This window comes from Amblyomma mixtum, chromosome 3 (assembly GCF_055824585.1).
Source record: "Amblyomma mixtum isolate Tamu chromosome 3, ASM5582458v1, whole genome shotgun sequence".
Lineage (NCBI taxonomy): Eukaryota > Metazoa > Arthropoda > Arachnida > Ixodida > Ixodidae > Amblyomma > Amblyomma mixtum.
In genome coordinates this window covers 317,480,549-317,487,143 of record NC_143014.1, presented here as the reverse complement: position 1 = coordinate 317,487,143, position 6,595 = coordinate 317,480,549, and the positions used below count along the sequence as shown (strand labels likewise).

General features: G+C 44.3%; 1 pseudogene; it reads left to right on the top strand.

Annotated features, from left to right (window-relative positions):
- The first annotated feature begins 711 nt into the window (after positions 1-711).
- Positions 712-5,147, top strand: LOC149355725 (uncharacterized; annotated as a pseudogene).
- The last annotated feature ends 1,448 nt before the right edge of the window (positions 5,148-6,595 follow it).

Here is a 6,595-nt window from a genome sequence, read left to right as displayed (position 1 = left end):
GATGCCAGCCGGGCCCGTAGGGTTCTTCCAGCAGCACAATGCAGCACATAGGGCTGTCGCTTTGCTTGGAAAAAGTTCTGAGAATTTGAGGGAGACCGGCGGCGACCGGATCAGCACGCGCCCGGGGTGGCCACAGATGCTTCGAGCAATATGCACCAACACGAATGGCTTCTAATAAAGGACGCGATGCAATCAATCAATCTCACTGAAACGTGGCCCCCTGGGGTGGACCTTTTATCCCGTGTCCTCGCGGTAAGCATCTGACGCCATGGCCACTGAGCCATATCGCGCCAGGTGAATACATGTATTAAAATGGTAGTATATGTTTTCGTACAGGACGTTCACACATTAGTTTGTTGGAAGCTAGGGCGCACTGTGCGGCGCGTTCGTTGTTTGCTGCTCAGAGATATAATCGTTTGACATATGTGTGACCCACCCGAATATAATACAGCCATGCACGGCCACCGTGGTTCTTGCATATCTCGTCTCGGTATACGCCACGAGCTGTGGAACTGTGGTAGGCTAGTCTAGCCACCCTAGCTGTGGACCAGCTCGCGTCTACCGCACAGCCAAATCCATATCCTTGTCCACTCAGGCGTTCTGGATTTCCTTTTCTCTTTCTCTGGATAGTGAGACTTCACCTGAGATAAAAGCGCGCAAAACGCTAGCTTCAAGGGCTGGCGTTCCGTGGTGGCTTCAACTGATATCGCGATGTCAGGAAAGCCACGACAGCGCTACAGGCGTTACCTCGAGCAGGGAACAAGCGTTCAAGTTCCTAGGCAAACTGTGTCCAATGTAAACAAGAGAGCCAGGACTTCAGCTATTGTTCAGGTAGGTGCACATGTGGTGCAATGAAGTGCTTATGCAAGGCCTCCGGAATGAAGGGAGGAGAAAAAGGGGAAGGGGGCGTTCTCCCCCCTTCCTTCCTCCCAACATTTTTCCACAGGCCCCTGTTGTATCCTAAGTTGCAAGCCTGGTCAGGTCTCTGACAAATGCTTACATTCCAGGGCTTATTAATATAAAGCGCAGTGAAGCTGAGCTTGTTGGCTTCATTGACCACTGGATCATAAAACTTTCATTTCAGTAGCGTACAGAAAATGTACCATTTTTAACATGGTTGATCACTCTTTGTGTGGATCTTAAGCTGCCTATTTTAATGTAGGTTTTATATGCATTAACAAATAAGTCTGAACAATGTGAAATAAATATATGCAGGGTCAAATGTATAAATATCTAAATGAAACAAATAATCAAATAAAACAAACGAGGTCTTGCCCCACACTCAAAAAATAGTTCTGGAGTCCCTGTACTTATGAGTTTTCAGCAAGAAGTTTGCATCATTTGCACGCATTTGCATCACTGCAATTTACTAATTCGGCCATGAGTGCGCATGGAAAAGTGATTTCCTAGGGAATGTGTACTGAAGCGGCATACACTTGTGCTTAATCAGCATCACCAGCTTGCTTGCGGTCACAAGGCATTCAAACTCACTTTGCCGGCACATTTGATACAGGCAGTTGAGTGCCTGTGAACAAATGTTGAGAAAATATTATGTAAATGTACGTTCATGTACTCAATATTCATTTCACATTGCATGTCTGGTAATAGTTAACAGGTGCAGAGTAGTATGGTACCAAATGGGAGGCAGTAAACAATGACAGAAATTTTAGCATCTCTGCCATTTGGCTACTCCCTGTTCCTTGACTCATAGACCCCATTGTAATAATTGCGTTAGTCCACTGACATTTCAGTGTTTACAGTTTACTGTATCCTAGTAGTAACTGAAACATTTTATCAGTATGTTTGTCCTTTTGGCTTTCTTGATAGACTTCAGAATCGTTTCTTTCTCACCACTTGAATGATTACACGTAATTCTGTGACTGCAGCTGACGGCTTTTTTTTCACGTTTTCCTGATCTCTTTTTTTGCACTCTTCTGCCTTTCTTTCTTCGAGTGCATTCCCTATGGACAGCACCATTTTCAAGTTGTATACAGCTGGCTAAAATCTCATGTTTTTCATAAGGAGCATGTATTGTTATTGTCAGCATGGCTACACATACTTCAACCATTGGGAACTTTCTTTATTGGGCAAAATGCAGTTGGTGAAGGATAAAAAGTTGGATAATCTATGCACGCACAAATTCAAATTGTTCATATTTATTGCAAGCCACATGATGTTTATTTTCATTTGCAGGACAATCAGAACCAGGCAGCTGGAGGTTCAAGCCAGCGTGAAGGCAGTGCGAGTGAATCTCCGAGTGTTGGTGGCGGTGAAGGCCCAAGTACAGGCTTGACTCATATCAGCCCAGGGACAGCCCCAAATGATGCTGCAGATCCTCTTACATATGAAGATGAAAGTGCTGCCTTTGCCAGTGATGGTGGCCAGGACTGTCAGACAGGCTACAGCACGGACACTTCAGACAAAGAATGTGTGGAATACACCGTAAATGAAGACATGGGAGAAAACTGTGATGATGTCGAGGGAAATGAAACTGACAACCCAGACTTCTCTGACGACTTCGAGGCCTACCTTGGGAAACTTTCTCAGGAAAAGCTGCCACATCAGTCCACAACAAAAGCATAAGCACTGCTGTTAATCTTAGCGTACATCGTGACAGCAGGGCTCACTTGGTCACAGGTTAGGGGCCTCCTTGTCCTTCTCAACGCCCTCTTTGGAGAAGTGGTTGTGCCACCAACTACATATCTACTAAGGAAGGTCTGGAAGGACCAAAAACAAGCACTGAGGCTGCATCTGTTCTGCTGGCATTGTTATGAATATCTTGGCATTACTCATGAAGTCCCTGCCAAAAGTGAAATAACATGTAACAGCTGCAACAGGCAGAAGAGTGTGAAAAATTTGATAGCAATGGGAAGTTTTTTCGTCATGTTTGACCTCAAACAGCAACTAACAAATTTGATCAGGCATTACAGCTCCGTCCTGTTTCAAAATCTGGAGAAGCTTTCGACAGCGATTCGTGAGCCAGGAACCCACAAAGATGTCACTGATGGTGACCTATACAGAAGCATTCGGCGACAACTCAACATGTCATGGAGTGACATCACACTGACTTTTAACACTGACGGGGCGCCTGTGTTCGAGTCGTCCAAGAGTTCCATCTGGCCTATTCAGGTCATGGTAAACGAACTGCCCGTAGAACTCCGGTGGAAAAATGTTGCACTATCAGGGCTGTGGTTTGCAAAGGACCACCCACCTATGCATATTTTTATGCGCAGGTTTGTTGACGAGGTCAACAGTATTGGGACAGTTGTTTGGTCCCATGCTGGAACAATTGTGAAGTCATCTGTACATGCGGTTATGTGTTGTGTGGACTCGCCAGCAAGAGCATCTGTCCTCAACATTAAGCAGTTTAATGGGCATTACGGGTGCAGCTGGTGCCTTGAGGAAGGTACATGTGTTGATGGTAAGTTTAATTCACACTTTCAAAGGGGGTTCATTTCTTAATGGGTCCGCAGCAATACTGACTAACTGACAATTAGGTGTCATAGTGGTATTATGAAAGTGTGGATTTAATGGTAAGCAAAAGCAAAACACTTATACCAAGCAGCTAGGCATTCATTTTAGGTCCTGTGTACAGTGCCTACTTATTGCTCTGTAACAGATGCATGAGGTTTATTGTTAATCACATGAGCAATGTTTTAAATGTCATAAAATGCATATTTCTATGTTCTGGAAAAGCTAAGCTCCTTAATTACTCGAAATTTCTTGTGCAGCTAAAAATATAAATTGAGCATGTCTTTCTATATAATACACAAAGTGCTGCAAGCTTTAGGTGCAGTGTTGCATTTGGAAGGTTTAGGCTGAATTTTGTGGGTCAGATTATTAATGAAAGGAATTGAAGCCTACATGCAATTTTTACAGGCACGGTCAAATACCTGTACCACGGCCAGCTAGCCTGTGAACGGACCCATGGGCGTGTCCTGGAAGCGATGCGACAAGCAGGGGAACAGCAAGTAGCAGTCGAAGGTTTTAAGGGGCCACCTTCGTTGTTAAAACTGAAGGGCCTTGACCTTTTGTGGGGCCTACCTCCGGACTACATGCATTGCATCCTCGAGGGTGTGACGAAACAACTTGTTGACCTATGGCTGTCGCTAACAGGCTCTGCATTCTATGTCGGCCGGCATGTCAGGCTGTTAGATTCCAGATTGCGATTAATAAGATCTCCCATCACCTTCTCGAGGATTGGGCGACCCCTCTCGGAGCGTGCTTACTGGAAAGCAACTGAATGGCGTTACTGGCTTTTGTTTTATAGTATTCCATGTTTATCCGATCTCCTGCCTCGGCCATACTTGGTACACTTTGCACTCCTTGTAAAGGCAGTGTTTTTGTTGTTAAAAGACACTGTAACTGAAAGCGACATCTGTGTAGCTGAAAGGTTGCTGTTGTCATTCGTTGAACAGGTAGCTAGGCTCTATGGCAATGCAGTGATGACTTTCAATGTTCATCAACTGCTTCACCTTTCCAAAGCTACACGTATGTTTGGCCCATTGTGGGGAATGTCCACATTTCCTTTTGAAGATGGGATTGGCCATGCACTGCGGCTTGTGTCAGCAGCAAAGCTTGTTCCCATGCAGATTGCTGAACGGTGCATTATGCAACAAACCTATCGGAGTTTGGGCAGGCACTTGCAACTTCCAGCTCATTTGGCTGGTGCCAAGAAAGATATTACTGCTCAGTACAAAAAGAGCCACCAAATATGTCCTCTTGGCATGCCACAACCTATTTCAGGTTGTTCTGAACATCTGAGAACTGTTTTAAATTCACGCTTTGGCTGCATTCCTGAGATGTCCAAGTATTTTCGCGCGCAAATCGGTGGCATTATTGTACACAGTTCAGATTATTTAACACCAAAGAAGACATGTTCTTGCTATGTAAAAAAGGTGGATGGTTCTTATTGTTATGTACTTGGAATTTATGTAATCACAAACTGTATATATTTGCACTCTCAAAGATTGATTACCTCGCCACTTGTGTTTGATATGCCACACATTAAGCGGTGTCAACATCCACCAGGTGTTCAGAATAATTGTTTGTATCGTTTTGATGATGTGGCCCTGCAATGTGTTTTCTTTAATGTGAATAATGTCTCGTACTTGTGTGATGTGCCTAATCAAAAGGAAAGGGACTGATACAGTAGTGAAGGTGGTTTCAGTGTAATATTATTTTTGTTTACCTTTCGATACCTCATTAGTGTGTTTATTTTTTTCAAATTAGTTTTATGGTTTTATGGGGTTTAACATCCCAAGAGGACTCAGGCTATGAGGAATGACATAGCTATAGTAAAGGGCTCCATATAATTTTGACCACCTGGTGTTCTTTAACGTACACTGACATCGCACAGCATTTCACCTCGATCAAAATGTGACTGCCACGGCCAGGATCAAAGTCACATCTTTTGGGTCAGTCGCCAAACACCGCAACCACCAAGCCACCTTAGAGGCTATTTTAAAATTTATGGCCACAAAACTCATCACAGTTAATGATTGTGCTGCTTCTTTAGAGTGCGACAAAAGGTCATTTCATAAGAACTGAAATGCCAAATATTTACACAAATGCATTAAAGAGGAATTTGTGAGATATATGTCTAGAAAGTAAACAGTACAAAAATGTAAAAACAGCCTGCATGGCTGTGTAATGCTCCTATTCAGCACAATCCAAAGGTAACCACATTTCTTCATTTTCCCACATATTTTCTGCATTATTCAAGCCCTCGTTTAGGCTGCCAACCAACTTCTGAATACCATGGCCATAAAATTAACACTCTGCCAGCCCTGTAAACCTCATCATACCTTGTGTCACTTTGTGTTGTATCAGTGAACCATTTTCCTGCAGGATGTTTCTTCACATAATGGAACAAGTGAAACTCACTGGTCGCCTCACCCATGCTACACAGGGAATGTTCCAGAGCACTTGAATATTACCAAAAGCGAGGAGAGGGTATGCATGCTGTAGACCCTGGCATTGTTGAAGCATCTGTAGGCACATTGTCATCAGTCCCCTTCATTATGTTTTGAATACCACAGCCATTCTAAATGTTTGTGGTTTATAGCGGCACTACTTTTGTCTTGAGGCATGAAGTTTACAGACACAATGCCAGTTTGTCCCGCCCCGCCGCGGTGGCACAGTTGTTACGGCACTCGGCTGCTGGCCCGAAAGACGCGGGTTCGATCCCGGCTGCGGCGGCTGAATTTCGATGGAGGCGAAATTCTAGAGGCCCGTGTACTGTGCGATGTCAGTGCACGTTGAAGAACCCCAGGTGGTCGAAATTTCCGGAGCCCTTCACTACGGCGTCCCTCATAGCCTCAGTCGTTTTAGGACGTTAAACCCCAATAAACCAATAAACCAGCCAGTTTGTCCCGGAAGACTGTGACCATCAGCTGCGTGGGATGGAACTCTTGAATACATGTTCTTTTGGGGAAAACACGTGCTGCACTGTTTCTTATTTGGATATAAGTGTGTGGTGGAAAACCATTTTCTTGCCCGGCCTACATTGAGTCCAGTGATTGGTCTCAGTATTGTGAAGAAAATCAATAATGGCACATGGCCTCATGCTCTTTTTTTGTTTGCCTGAGCATCC